Below are 16,188 nucleotides of genomic sequence, written 5' to 3'. Positions count from 1 at the left end.
ACACAAGGCGCACCAGACCGGCGCTCACGGAAACTGAGACTGGGACCGCGGAGGGGATAAGGCGCGCCGCACCTGGGGATAGTGCGCTCGTCAAGCTCCTGGGTACCTGAGCTGCTCAGGGAAGGCACAAAACCCAGGCCCAACCCTGTCTGCGTCTTTGTGGAGTACCGAAAACCTGAACCTGAGCGGCTTAGGCCTGGGAAGTGCATGCAACTCAGGGACCGCTCCCTGGAGAGCAACCTGGAGCCTGAGCAGTGTAGACAGGGAAGGCACACAAGCTGTGAGCGGGGGCAAACCCAGTGTGGCTGGAACACTGCGAGTGCTCCCCACATACGCCAGTGATATTTGTCTGCAGTGCCCTTCCCTTCACACAGCACGACTGAACAAGAGAACCTAAAAAAGAGACCATCTCCACCCACTTGTGTCAGGGCAGAAATTAGACACTGAAGAGACCTGCAAACAGAAATCAAATAAACAAAGGGAACCGCTTCAGAAGTGACAGGTGCAACAGATAAAAATCCCTGTAGTTAACACCGACTACACTGGAAGGGGCCTACAGATATTGAGAAGGGTAAGCTGGAACAAGGAGCTATCTGAAACGGAACCAAACCCACACTGCCCACAACAGCTCCAGAGAAATTCCTAGATATATTTTACTATTATTATTATTTTTCATTAAAATTTTTTCCTTTTTTCCTTTTTTTTCCATTTATTTTTATTAGTTAGAAGCTAATTACTTTACAGTATTGAAGCGGGTTTTGTCATACATTGACTTGAATCAGCCATGGATTTACATGTCTTCCCCATCCCGATCCCTCCTCCCACCTCCCTCTCTACCTGATCCCTCTGGGTCTTCCAAGTGCACCAGGCTCGAGTGCTTGTCTCATGCATCCAACCTGGGCTGGTGATCTGTTTCACCATGGATAATATACATGTTTCGATGCTGTTCTCTCGAAACATCCCACATTTTACTTTTTTTTACTCCTCTATTACTCCTTAATTTTCATTTTCATAACCCACTATAACCTTGCCAAAAAAAAGACCTTAATTTCCTAATTTTAAAGCAAACTTCATATATATTTCTTAAATTTTTGTGTTTTTCTTTTTAATATTGTATTTTTAAGAGTCTAACCTCTACTCTAGATTTTTAATCTTTGTTTTTTAATATTTTATATCAATTTTGGACATTTAAGAATCCAATATTCAGTACCCATTTTTACTCAGGAGTGTCATGATTACTCTCTCCCCCTTTTGACTCTCCTTTTTCTCCCCCAGACCACCTCTAATTCCTCTCTCCCCCTTCTCTTCTCAATCCAATTCTGTGGATCTCTGTGGGTGCTCTGGGCTACGGAGAACACTTAGGGAACACAGTACTGCCTAGATCTGTCTCTCTCCTCTTGAGTTCCCCTTTTCATCCTCCTGCTCATCTCTATCTCCTTATTCCCTCTCCTCTTCTTCATGTACCTCTGTGAACCTCTCTGGGTGTCTCTCACTGTGGAGAATCTTTTCACCATTAACCTAGAAGTTTTATTATAAGTGCAGTATAGTTGAAGAAGTCTTGAGACTACTGGAAGAATAAGGCTGAAGTCGAGAGGCAGGAGACTTAGCCCAAAACCTGAGAACACCAGAGAACTCCTGACTACATGGAACATTAACTAATAAGAGATCATCCAAAAGCCTCCATAGCTACACTGAAACCAACCACCACCCAAGAGCCAATAAGTTCCAGAGCAAGACATACTACGCAAATTCTCCAGCAATGCAGGAACATAACCCTGAGCGTCAATATACAGGCTGCCCAAAGTTACACCAAACTCATAGACCCATCTCAAAACTCACTACTGGACACTCCATTGCAATCCAGAGAGAAGAAATCCAGCTCCATACACCAGAACACCAATGCAAGCTTCCGTAACCAGGAAAGTTTGACAAGCCAATCGTCCAACCCCACCCACTGGGAGAAAACTTCACAATGAAAAGGAACCACAGACCACCAGAACACAGAAAGGCCACCCCCAAACAGCAATCTAAACAAGATGAAAAGGCAGAGAAATACCCAGGAGGTAAAGGAACATGAAAAATGCCCACCAAGCCAAACAAAAGAGGAGGAGATAGGGAATCTACCTGAAAAAGAATTTAGAATAATGATAATAAAACTGATCCAAAATCTTGAAAACAAAATGGACTTACAGATAAATAGCCTGGAAACAAGGATTGAGAAGATGTAAGAAATGATTAACAAAACCTAGAAGAAATAAAAAAGAGTCAATTAAAAATGAATAATGCAATAAATGAGATTAAAAACACTCTGGAGGGAACCGACATTAGAATAATGGAGGCAGAAGATAGGATAAGTGAGGTAGAAGATAAAATGGTGGAAATAAATGCAGAGAGGATAAAAGAAAAAAGAATCAAAAGAAATGAGGACAACTTCAGGGACCTCTGGGACAATGTGAAATGCCCCAGCATTCGAATAATAGGAGTCCCAGAAGAAGAAGACAAAAAGAAAGGCCGTGAGAAAATACTCGAGGAGATAATAGCTGAAAACTTCCCTAAAATGGGGAAAGAAATAGTCACACAGGTTCAAGAAACCCAGAGACTCCCAAACAGGATAAACCCAAGGTGAAACACCCCAAGACACATATTAATCAAATTTTAAAAGATCAAACACAAAGAACAAATATTAAAAACAGCAAGGGAGAAACAACAAATAACACACAAAGGGATTCCCATAAGGATAACAGCTGATCTATCAATAGAAACTCTTCAGGCCAGAAGGGAATGGCAGGACATACTGAAAGCAATGAAAGAGAATAACCTACAACCCAGATTACTGTACCCAGCAAGGATCTTATTCAGATATGAAAGAGAATTCAAAAGCTTTACAGACAAGAAAAAGCTGAGAGAATTCAGCACCACCAAACCAGCTCTTCAACAAATGCTAAAGGATCTTCTCTAGATAGGAAACACAGAAAGGGGGTATAAACATGAACCCAAAATAACGAAGTAAATGGCAACAGGACCATACCTATCAATAATTACCTTAAATGTAAATGGGTTGAATGCCCCAACCAAAAGATAAAGAATGGCTGAATGGATAAAAAAGCAAGACCCCTATATATGCTGTCTACAAGAGACCCACTTCAAAACAAGGGACACATACAGACTGAAAGTGAAGGGCTGGAAAAAAAAAATATTTCACGCAAAAGGAGACCAAAAGAAAGCAGGAGTCGCAATACTCATATCAGATAAAATAGACTTTGAAATAAAGGCTGTGAAAAGAGACAAAGAAGGACACTACATAATGATCAAAGGATCAATCCAAGAAGAAGATATAACAATTATAAATATATATGCACCCAACATAGGAGCACCGTAATACGTAAGCAAATGCTAACGAGTATGAAAGGGGAAATTAGCAATACCACAATAATAGTGGGAGACTTTAATACCCCACTCACACCTATGGATAGATCAACTAAACAGAAAATTAACAGGAAAACACAAACTTTACATGACACAATGGACCAGCTAGACCTAATTGATATCTATAGGACATTTTACCCCCAAACAATCAATTTCACCTTTTTCTCAAGTGCACATGGAACCTTTTCCAGAATAGATCACTTCCTGGGCCAAAAATCTAGCCTTGGTAAATTCAAAAAAATTGAAATCATTCCAGTCCTCTTTTCTGACCACAATGCAGTAAGATTAGATCTCAATTACAGGAAAAAAACTATTAAAAATTTCAACATAAGGAGGCTAAATAACACGCTTCTGAATAAACAACAAATCAGAAGAAATAAAAAAGAAGTCAAAATATGCATAGAAACGAATGAAAATGAAAACACAACAACCCCAAACCTATGGGACACTGTAAAAGCAGTGCTAAGGGGAAGATTCATAGCAATACAGGCTTACCTCAAGAAACAAGAAAAAAGTCAAATAATTAACCTAACTCTACACCTAAAGCAACTAGAGAAGGAAGAAATGAAGAACCCCAGGGTTAGCAGAAGGAAAGAAATCTTAAAAATTAGGGCAGAAATAAATGCAAAAGAAACAAAAGAGACCATAGCCAAAATCAACAAAGCTAAAATCTGTTTTTTTCAAAAGATAAACAAAATTGACAAACCATTAGCAAGACTCATTAAGAAACAAAGGGAGAAGAACCAAATCAACAAAACTAGAAATGAAAATGGAGAGATCACAACAGACAACACTGAAATACAAAGGATCATAAGAGACTACTACCAGCAGCTCTATGCCAATAAAATGGACAACTTGGAAGAAATGGACAAATTCTTAGAAAAGTATAACTTTCCAAAACTGAACCAGGAAGAAATAGAAGATCTTAACAGACCCGTCACAAGCATGGAAATCGAAACTGTAATCAGAAATCTTCCAGCAAACAAAAGCCCAGGACCAAACGGCTTCATAGTTGAGTTCTACCAAAAATTTAGAGAAGAGCTAACACCTATCTTACTCAAACTCTTCCAGAAAATTGCAGAAGAAGGTAAACTTACAAACTCATTCTATGAGGCCACCATCACCCTAATTCCAAAACCAGACAAAGATGCCACACAAAAAAGAAAACTACAGGCTAATATCACCGATGAACATAGATGCAAAAATCCTTAGCAAAATTCTAGCAAGCAGAATCCAACAACATATTAAAAAGATCATCCATCTTGACCACGTGGGCTTTATCCCAGGAATGCAAGAATTCTTTAACATCTGCAAGTCAATCCATGTAATATACTACATTAACAAATTGAAAGATAAAAACCATATGATTGTCTCAATAGATGCAGAAAAAGCCCTTGACAAAATTCAACATCCATTTATGATTAAAACTCTCCAGAAAGCAGGAATAGAAGGAACATACCTCAACATAATAAAAGCTATATATGACAAACCCACAGCACACATTATCCTTAATGGTGAAAAACTGAAAACATTTCCCCTAAGTCAGGAACAAGACAACGGTGCCCACTCTCACCACTACTATTCAACATAGTTTTGGAAGTTTTGGCCACAGCAATCAGAGCAGAAAAAGAAATAGAAGGAATCCAGATAGGAAAAGAAGAAGTAAAACTCTCACTCTTTGCAGATGACATGAACCTGTACATAGAAAACACTAAAGACTCTACCAGAAAATTGCTAGAGCTAATCATTGAATATAGTAAAGTTGCAGGATACAAAATTAACACACAGAAATCCCTTTCATTCCTATATACTAACAATAAGAAAACAGAAAGAGCAATTAAGGAAACAATACCATTCACCATTGCAACAAAAAGAATAAAATATTTAGGAGTATATCTACCTAAAGAAAGGAAAGATCTACACATAGAAAACTATAAAACACTGATGAAAGAAATCAAAGAGGACACAAATAGATGGAGAAATATAGTGTGTTCATGGATTGGAAGAATCAATATTGTGAAAATGACTATACTACCAAATGAAATCTATACATTCAATGCAATCCCTATCGAGCTACCAACGGTATTTTTCACAGAACTAGAACAAATAATTTCACCATTTGTATGGAAATACAAAAAACTTTGAATAGCCAAAGCAATCTTTAGAAAGAGGAATCGAACTGGAGGAATCAATCTGCCTGACTTCAGGCTGTACTACAAAGCCACAGTCATCAAGACAGTATGGTACTGGCACAAAGACAAATATAGATCAATGGAGCAAAATAGAAAGCCCAGAGATAAATCCACATACCTATGGACACCTTATCTTTGACAAAGGAGGCAAGACTATACAATGGAAAAAAGACAATCTCTTTAACAAGTGGTGCTGAGAAAACTGATCAACCACTTATAAAGGAATGAAACTAGAACACTTTCTAACACCATACACAAAAATAAACTCAACATGGATTAAAGATCTAAATGTAAGACCAGAAACTATAAAACTCCTAGAGGAGAACATAGGCAAAACACTCTCTGACATAAATCACAGCAGAATCCTCTATGACCCACCTCCCAGAATATCGGAAATAAAAGCAAAAATAAACAAATGGGACCTAATTAAACTTAAAAGCTTTTGCACAACAAAGGAAACTATAAGCAAGATGAAAAGACAGCCTTCAGAATGGGAGAAAATAATAGCAAATGAAGCAACAGACAAAGGATTAATCTCAAAATATACAAGCAACTCCTGCAACTCAATTCCAGAAAAATAAATGACCCAATCAAAAATGGGCCAAAGAACTAAACAGACAATTCTCCAAAGAAGACATACGGATGGCTAACAAACACATGAAAAGATGCTCAACATCACTCATTATCAGAGAAATGCAAATCAAAACCACAATGAGGTACCATTACATGCCAGTCAGGATGGCTGTTATTCAGAAGACTACAAGCAATAAATCCTGGAGAGGGTGTGGGGAGAAGGTAACCCTCTTACACTGTTGGTGGGAATGCAAACTAGTACAGCCACTATGGAGAACAGTGTGGAGATTCCTTAAAATACTGGAAATAGAACTGCCATATGACCCAGCAATCCCACTCCTGGGCATACACACCAAGGAAACCAGAACTGAAAGAGACACGTGTACCCCAATTTTCATCACAGCACCGTTTATAATAGCCAGGACATGGAAGCAACCTAGATGCCCATCAGCAGACGAATGGATGAGAATGCTGTGGTACATATACACAATGGAATATTACTCAGGCATTAAAAAGAATACATTTGAATCAGTTCTAATGAGATGGATGAAACTGGAGCCCATTATACAGAGTGAAGTAAGCCAGAAAGAAAAACACCAATACAGTATACTAACGCATATATATGGAATTTAGAAAGATGGTAATGATAACCCTATATGCAAGACAGAAAAAGAGACACAGATGTATAGAACAGACTTTTGGACTCTATGGGAGAAGGCGAGGGTGGGATGATCTGAGAGAACAGCATCAAAACATGTATATTATCAAGTGTGAAACAGGTCGCCAGTCCAGATTGGATGTGAAAGGTTGTTGCTAAACGATAAGACGCCGGGATTCTTGGCCTCCGGGCCAGAGACGATGCTGGATCACTCAGAGCTTCTGTGTAATAAAGTTTTATTAAAGTATAAAAGAGATAGGGAAAGCTTCTGACATAGGCATTAGAAGGGGGCAAAAGAGTACCCCACTCCTAGTCTTTAGCTGTGTTATATAGTCACTCACAGTCTGTTAATGAAAAGAAGAGAATGTCATAAAATTTAGAATGGCACCAGATAATTCATCCCTGGCCATAAAACGATTGACGTGAATCTTGTAGAAGGGCAGAATACCAACAAATAGTTTCGTTTACATAGATTAGGGGAACAATACCTGAGTCAGTAAATTAGGCCGTTTGGAGGAACCAACTTGAAGATAGAGTCTGGGGTACATTAACATAGCTTAAGACAATATTTCCATAAGAAAAAGAAATGTATTGGTTAACTCAAGGTTTGAGAGTTGTTAGCTTTAGGTGAGACCAGGTGTCATGGCAGCACAGCATTTTAAGAGAAACCTCCTTTTAAATTTGTTTTGAGAGGGAAAAACATATCGCTGGTTTGTTTCTTCCTGCCACTTAAGAGAGATAAAAATGTCTGGCACTTGCAGCCTCTTCCCTCCATTTGGAGACCCCAGGCTTTCCTGCCTGTTACCCTCTCAGATGCATGAGACAAGTGCTTGGGGCTGGTGCACTGGGATGACCCAGAGGGATGGGATGGGGAGGGAGGTGGGAGGGGGGTTCAGGATGGGGAACACATGTAAACCCATGGCTGATTCATGTAAATGTATGGCAAAAACCACTACAATATTGTAAGTAATTAGTCTCCAACTAGTAAAAATAAATGAAAAAAAAAAAAAAAAACTAAAATGCTAGATAAAAACTTTAAAATATTTTATTAAGAGCATTGTTGAGTACTCTCTTCAGCAGCACAAATGCTAGAATTGGAATGATACAGAGAAGGTTAGCATGCCCTCTGTGTAAGGATGATATGAAAATTAAAGAAGACTTCCAATTAAAGAATGAAAAAATGAAAGCAAACAAACACTGTTGAGCTGCAAAGAAAGCAAGAAATTCTCAAGTCAGAGACATAGTGATGGCATGAATCAGAGAAATAAGAGGAATTTGAGGGCCTTTGCCAAACTAGATGAACTTGGGTATCAGTTTCATAGTCTCATGGTGAAGAAGGAATTCATAGGGCCTGGACTCCATCTCAGGCCTGTCTGTGCTGATCGTGCGCGGCCACCTCTCCAGTGGTCTCTGAGCTCTGTGCTTTGCACCTGTGGGAATGACAATGGAAGGATAAGACCTCCCTCTGGGCAGGGGAATCTTGAAGAAGAGAAAACAGACACTAATCACCCCTGCCTCCGGACAGTATCTATCGAAATGTAATCACAGGCTTATCGGTTATTAACTGGTTAGAATGTAACTGCGGGCTTATTAATTATTAATTGTTTGAACACAAAACACGTGAATGATGGGGTTATTGTGATTGTATTTACCCTTCCTTTGTAAGCCTCAAGGGATTTGGGGTGGTGTGTTTGGACACGTACACATGGGGTATAAAAGATTTTCACAAATGCTGGTCGGGGTCCTTGGCTAAGAGGAGACTCTGCCTTGGACCTGCCGGTGTAATAAACTGCACTCCACTATCTGCATTGTGCTTCTGAGTGAGTTTGTTTCCCGGAAAGCATGGCTACAACATTCGGTGCATTGGCCGGGAAGCTCCTCACTTTGAGGAGACAGGTCTCATTTGAGGCCACCCCGAGGCTTTGTAGCTTGAATCTCCTAGAGGGGGGAAGGCGCCTTGCCCCTCTGGAAGGATTCTGCTTTTCAACGCCAGGATCTTTCACGTCAGCAGGTAATGGACAGCAGCAGGGGAACCGAGCGCTCAGGGGAGGAGGAACCCACCCATTAGGGTGGAAGAGGGCCCCCCCCCCCCCTGGGAGGGACTAGAAGGAGTGGGAACCCACAGGAGCCTGGAATAGGTAGGCGGCGATTGCTTGGTACACAGGTTGACGAGCATGCTAGGGTTTAGGAAGGAAATTTGTGATGGTCATTTAGGAGGTGTGTCCATGCCGTCTCAGGGAAAATTATTACCAAGCGATCACCAGGGGAATTTTAGGATAGGAAACTGGTCCTTGTATGCTCGTATTCTGCCCTCCCCCTGGAGGTGTCCTGTCTGCTGTGAAATTCTTGACCCCCTCGGAATTGTTAGGCTAGGAGGGGGATACAGAAGTGAGTATGAATTGGCTTTTCCGGAGATGGCCTGGGACATGAGATATTTAACCCGTCTGTGTTTTCATCCGCACCTGATCAAGCCCACCAAGGCAGAATGGACTTTAAAGGAGAAACAGTCTCGGACCATGTGATGTTCTGGTTCAGCTATGCTGACCGGCAGGTGAAGACACGCCGAACCCCCTTCTCCCTCTGGGGTCTGGCAGGTAAGGCTCTTCTCTCCCCAATTAGGAAGGAGGCAGAATGACAATTTAAGTGTCACTGAGTGGAAATATGAGAAATACATAGGGTACTGAGAACTTCGTAGACAGAATGAAAAGGAAAAGTAGAAGAAGGTCGGAGAAGGTAAGCAAGATGGGGGGAAGTGAATCTAAGGCAACTGTATTGGAGTGAAAAATTTAAAGAAAGGATTAGGAGGAGACTATGGGGTGAAGATGAAGCCTAACTGCCTCCACATACTCTGTAAGGTCGAATGGACCCCTTTGGGAGCAGGATGGCCACCAGAGAACACCATGAACTTAAAAATTGTGGAAGTAATCTATACAGTTAGTCACAGGAGAGCCAGGACACCTGGATCGATATCCATATATTGACTCATGGCTAGGGTTAGCTTGAGACCCTCCTACTTGGACAAGGTTCTGTATCCAGAAGGGAAAGGGAAAAAATTAATGGCACAAAAATTGACTGATGATAAAAAGGAAATTCTGCAGGATTTGGACGGGGATGACCTGACCCCTCCCCCATTCTGGATAATGACGCGCCTGCCTCCCAGTGCTTCACCAGGACCAGAGGCCGCCTTAATGCCTGACCCAGGACCAGGTGAAGTTTCTGCAACAGCCACTGCTCCTCCGCCAGCTTTCCCGGAGTTCGTAGAGCCGCCGTTTGGGCAGGCTCCAATCCCGGTGACAGAAGCCTCTGGCAAACACTTCCAGGATCCGACTCCAACCGAACCGCCCAAGCTATACCCGCCTCTCCTGGTGAGTACTGACAAGAAGGGGAGGGAGACGTTGGAATTAAGCAGAGACTGCACTCTGCCAGAGAGCCGGAGGGAATGAAAGAGAACAGATAAGAGACTTACAGTGCTAGCTGCTGCTCTGGGAAAGTCTATCTCGGGCCCGCCGGAAAACCTCATCTGCCCCAGGGACAGGACAGTCCTTCAACCAGCCCAAGGGAGGCCCTGGGCCCATTACAGCCAAACCAGTGTGCCCGGTGCCGAGGTTTTGGCCACTGGAAGGATGAATGCCCTAAGGCAAGGAAGGAAGAGAAAGCTCCCGCAGTTGTGGGGCTTGCTGACTTGGATATTAACTAGGGCTGCTAGGGTTCAGAGATATCAGGTCCCTGAGAGCCCATGGTAACCGTAAAAGTGGGGGACCAAAATATTGACTTCATGGTGGATACAGGAGCAGAACTGTAGGTAGTAACAAAACCTGTGGCACCACTGTCCAAAAAGACTACCGCTGTAACTGGGGTATCGGAAGAAGAGATGATTAAACCGTTTTGCCAGCCCAGAAAATGTCAGATGGTTGGGGGGGCACCAAGAGATTCATGAGTTCCTCTAGATCCCTTAGTGCCCAGTACCCCTGTTGGGAAGAGACTTGCTCTCCAAACTAGGAGCACAAATGACTTTCTCCCCTGAGGAGAGGCCCACCTTCTGGACGGACTCTGACTTATTTGCCCTCTCTCTCAATACCAACCCAAGATGAGAGGAGGTTGCATGAGCCTCTGAAGGCAGAACCGGGTGGGCCTGAAGAGCATGAGGGAGCTAACTCAATTATTCCCTGAGGTCTGGGTGGAAGACAACCCCCCTCCCCCCAGGCTGGCTAAACATCACGCCCCAGTGATAATGGAACTCAAACCAGGCACCATCCCGGTTAGAGAATGCCAGTACCCGCTACAGATGGAGGCCTGAACCGGCATATTGCCCCACATCAATAGATTGAAACAAGCAGACATTCTAGTAGAGTGCCAGTCAGCTTGGAATACGCCTATCCTGCCAGTCAAAAGGGAAGGAGGACAGGACTATAGGCCTGTACAAGATCTCAGGCTAGTCAACCAGGCTACTGTGACTTTACACCCCACTGTTCCAAACCCCTATACCTTACTTAGCCTCCTCCCACCGAGGACTAAAGTTTACACTTGCCTAGATCTCAAGGATGCCTTCTTCTGCATATGCCTCACCCCAGCATCACAGCCCATCTTTGCCTTTGAATGGGAAGATTCAGTCGGGAGCACCAAACAACAGCTCATCTGGACTCCCCCACAAGGGTTTTAAAAACTTCCCAGCTATCTTTGGGGAAGCCTTGGCTTCTGACCTGGACTCATTCCATCCGGAAGAGTATGGATGTTGGCTCCTACAATACAGGGATGACCTGCTGCTGGCTGCCGAGACCGAGGAAAAATGCTGGAAAGGGACAAAAGCACTGCTCCAGCTGTTAATGGAAGAAGGTTACCCGGTGTTGAAGAAGAAGGCACAGATCTACAAAGAGGAGGTAAGGTATCTGGGGTTTGTTTTAAAGAAGGGCTCAAGGTTCCAGACCCTAATTTGGTCCTATATACTGATGGCACTAGCCTGATAAAACAAGGACAATGGCTGTCATGTTAGCCAAAGTGGAAGGGGCCATCAAGACTGAAAAGGGATGGTGGGAATTGCCAAGTGGCAAATTATTGGTACTGGAGGAGTTGGCACACACTCTGGTAAGTCAGACACACCAAGCGATCCACCTAGGCCATGCTGCCTCCTCACAGGTGAATGCTGCCTCTCGGGGATTCAGACAAAATCCTCTGGGTATTCAGCTGAAAGGCACACTGACCCTTGAACACCTGGGAGTGGACTTCACTGAAATGAAACCTCACCGACACTACCATTATCTGCTGGTCATGGTATGTACGTTCCCGAGATGGGTAAAAGCTTTTCCTACCTGGACTGAAAGAACATCAGAAGTAGCCCGGTGCCTGCTTAGGGAAATAGTTCCCAGATTTGGATTTCCTACCAGCATTGGATCAGGCAATGGCCCGGCTTTTGTAGCTGATTTAGTACAACAAGTAAGCAAAACTTTAAACATCAAATGGAAACTGCACACTGCATATAGACCCAGAGTTCTGAGATGGTGGAATGAGCCAACCGGAGACTCTCCAAGTGGATCATAGAGACTGACTGCTCCTGGGTGGACTTGCTTCCAATGGCTCTGCTCAGACTCAGGATGACCCCACAGTCCCAAGGCTATTCTCCATACAAAATTGTGTATGGGAGGCCTCCTCCCATAATAAAACAGGTGTCAACAAATTTGTCTCAGGTAAGGGGGGATAGGATTTCACAGCAGATGGAACTGGGTAAGGTAATAAATCGGGTAACTAAGTTTGTACAAGAAAGGGTGCCGTTTCCCCTTGGGGAACAGATTCATGAGTTTACACTTGGTGACCAAGTATGGGTCAAAGATTGAAAACATGACTTGCTAGCCCTTCGGTGAAAGGGCCCTTATGTTATTCTAACTACCCCTACTGCAGTTAAAGTTGCAGGTATTGTCCCTTGATCCATCACACCAGAGCGAAGAAGGCATACCACGCTGTCCCAGAAGATGCCGAGTGGACCACCCAGAAGGACCCCACCGACCCATGGGAAACCAAGATCATTCTGAGGAGGAAGAAGAAAACGAGGTCCCAGATGAGCCCTCTACAGGATGGAGCTGAGTAAACGACTCCTGCTGCTCAGCCTCACCAATGCAATTCTGAACTTGGGTACGTGGGGCTATGCCCCTGTCAGTAATGGACAGACTCCCCGGTGGGTATCGCCACTCCGTTATGGGGACTTTAACAACAGAAAGGAACTTTCCTCTCTCTCACCAACCATAACCTTTCTTTGCTCTCCTGGTGTAAGAAGAAGCCATCAATGGGCCAGGGACATAGGGTTACATTTAACATGAACACCAGCCTTACGGAGATAACAAAGGCTTATACCTCATATATGAGAATTAAAGAGGAAAAGGGCTCCCTTACAAAAGGGGGAGAGGCCTCCCGGTGCCTTGAGCAATACTACCAGGTCTGGGATGAATATTTCTGGATGACTCCTGAGAAAGGACAGTGGATTGCCCCTTCTACTATTTGCTGGGAACAAAAAGAACAGAAAGTTGGATTTGGAGGCCATCCCCTAGACCCAAAAGAATTGTTATTTGTCCCCTGAACAAAGTAAACAAATCTTGGAATTTACCTATCACCCCCAATCAGTCTGCTCAGTGGCCCGGTTCCAACTGGCCTGGAATCCGCTGGGTAGCCCCCAATGGGACTCAGTGGCTCTGTGGGCTTAACTTATGGCCATGGTTACCAGTTGGCTGGGTGGGGCATTGCACATTAGGATTTGCTTTCGCCCATGGCAGAATTAAACCTAGCCTACACCAGCCTCCAGTAAACCTGCCTTATCTGCATGCAAGATGGACACGATCCGTGTTCCAATGGTATGACTATCTTACTGCCTTGTTTGTACCCTCTGTAGGGACAACGGATATCATGGTTAAAGTAGAGGCCTTAACTAATTTCACTAAACAGGCCCTCTTAGACAGTACTAAAGCCATTCAAGCTTTGAACGAAGAACAAATTCAGATGAGGAAGGCAATAATTCAAAATAGGATGGCATTAGACATACTCACAGCAGCCCAAGGAGGGACTTGCACCATAATTAAAGTTGAATGTTGTGTGTACATCCCTGACCTGTCTGGAAATGTATCTACTGCTTTGGAGGATATGCAAAATCAAGTGAAAGCCATGTCTAATGAAATGTTGTTATAGTAATCTTGATCATACTGTTTTGTGGGCCCTGCTTCCTACAATGCCTTGTGAATTTTGTAACCCAGAGGTTGATAGTATTCTCTCATGTGGGTGGCAGGAGGGCTAAGGTACAATATATCTCAATAAATGATGCTCATTATGGAAACTAAGAGCATCAAGAGGGGGGAATGAAGAAGGAATTCATAGGGCCTGGACTCCAGGCCTGTCTGTGCTGATCGTGCGCGGCCACCTCTCCAGTGGACTCTGAACTCTGTGCTTAGCGCCTGTGGGAATGACAATGGAAGGATAAGACCTCCCTCTGGGCAGGGGAATCTTGAAGAAGAGAAAACAGACACTAATCACCCCTGCTTCCGGACAGTATCTATCAAAATGTAATCACAGGCTTATCGGTTATTAACTGGTTGGAATGTAACTGTGGGCTTATTGATTATTAACTGTTTGAACACATAACATGTGAATGATGGGGTTATTGTGATTGTATTTACCCTTCCTTTGTAAGCCTCAAGGGATTTGGGGTGGTGTGTTTGGACACGTACACATGGGGTATAAAAGATTTTCACAAATGCTGGTCGGGGTCCTTGGCTAAGAGGAGACTCTGCCTTGGACCTGCCGGTGTAATAAACTGCACTCCACTATCTGCATTGTGCTTCTGAGTGAGTTTGTTTCCCGGAAAGCATGGCTACAACAATGGCACATGGAGTACAGGAGGACAAATTGGGGATCTGCTCATGGCGGAGAGTATAAGAATAGATCTTTCCTCCTTTAAGTCAAAGACCCCAAAGGGTTCCACCTTAGTGTAAGAGAGAACTAGAAATACTGTTCACTTTCACCAAAAGTTATATGAAAATTGCCTGAAACTTGGTAGCATAACAGAGGAAGGCAACAGCCCTAAAAAAACTGAATTCAGGGGCTTCTCTGGTGGCTCAGTGGATGTGGAGGGAGGTGGGAGGGGGAATTGGGATGGGGAACACATGTAAATCCATGGCTGATTCATGTTAATGTATGGCAATAATCACTACAATATTTAAAGTAATTAGCCTCCAACTAATAAAAATAAATGAAAAAAAAAATCTACCTGCCAAATCAGGAGACATGGGTTTGATCCCTGATCTAGGAAAGATCCCACATGCCTTGGAGTGACTAAACCTGAGCATCACAACTATTGAATCTGTTCTCTAGTGTTTCAGAGCCAAAACTACTAAAGCCCTCGAACCCTAGAGCCCAGGCTCCACAACAAGAGACTAGCTGCACTTGAAACATTTAGAGAAAAACCTGAGCAGCAACAAGACCCAGCACAGCCAAAAATAAATAAGTAAATAAAATTAAAACAAAATAAAGCAAAAAATCACACTATAAACAAACAAACAACAAAAAAACCCTGAATTCACAGTCTGGTTATCACATTGACTTAAGGTGCAAATTTATAGTGTCCAAATCCAGACTCTCAAACTAAAAATTTAGTTTAACATAGTTCCAAATGAAAAGTTATCTGGAGCCCTCGCAGATGAAAAATGCACACAATTTCTGGAGAAGCATACATAATACCAGATCTCCATGAACCTAAAAGAGCAAATTTTCAATGAAATTCAACTATTCACAGTCAAAATTCACTAAACACATGAGAAAACAAGGCACTCTCAACCAAGAGAAGCAACAAGATAGGAGAGGGCTCATGAAACTTCAGATATTGGAGTAACTTGACACAAAATATAAATAGCCATGTTTTCATATATTTATAAAAATTAAGGACAATTTTTAAATATGTGCAGAGAAAACACTAAAGAAAGACTAGGCATTTTTAAAAATGAAAAATTAATAATTGAAATTTTAAAAATATAAATTAAAAAATACAAACAAAAACAAAAATGAATATGTTTAACAGCAGGTTTGATACAACTAAAGATAGATTAATAAACAGGAAGATATATCAGTTCACATCAGTCGTGCAGTCGTGTCTGGCTCTTTGCAACCCTATTGACTGCAGCACACCAGGCTTTCCTGTCCATTGTCCACACCAATTCCTGGAGCTTGCTCAAACTCATGTCCATTGAGTCAGGAGATTTATAAAAGTAAATTAATCAGAATGTAGCTGCAGCGTGTTGAATCTTGTCCCCACAAAATATATGTTCAAATTCTAACCTTTGGTATTATGAATATGACCTTATTCAGAAA

The 16,188-nt window shown here is 42.6% G+C and overlaps 1 non-coding gene across 1 annotated transcript; it reads left to right on the top strand.

Moving 5' to 3' along the window:
* The first annotated feature begins 7,913 nt into the window (after window positions 1–7,913).
* Window positions 7,914–8,020, top strand: LOC136156758 (U6 spliceosomal RNA). Its single transcript, XR_010661241.1, has one exon. It is a non-coding gene; the product is annotated as a U6 spliceosomal RNA (small nuclear RNA).
* Window positions 8,021–16,188: the final 8,168 nt, after the last annotated feature.

This window comes from Muntiacus reevesi, chromosome 1, assembly GCF_963930625.1.
Source record: "Muntiacus reevesi chromosome 1, mMunRee1.1, whole genome shotgun sequence".
Taxonomy (NCBI): domain Eukaryota; kingdom Metazoa; phylum Chordata; class Mammalia; order Artiodactyla; family Cervidae; genus Muntiacus; species Muntiacus reevesi.
Note: the sequence above shows the minus strand (reverse complement) of the source record. Positions and strands in the feature narration are given on the sequence as shown.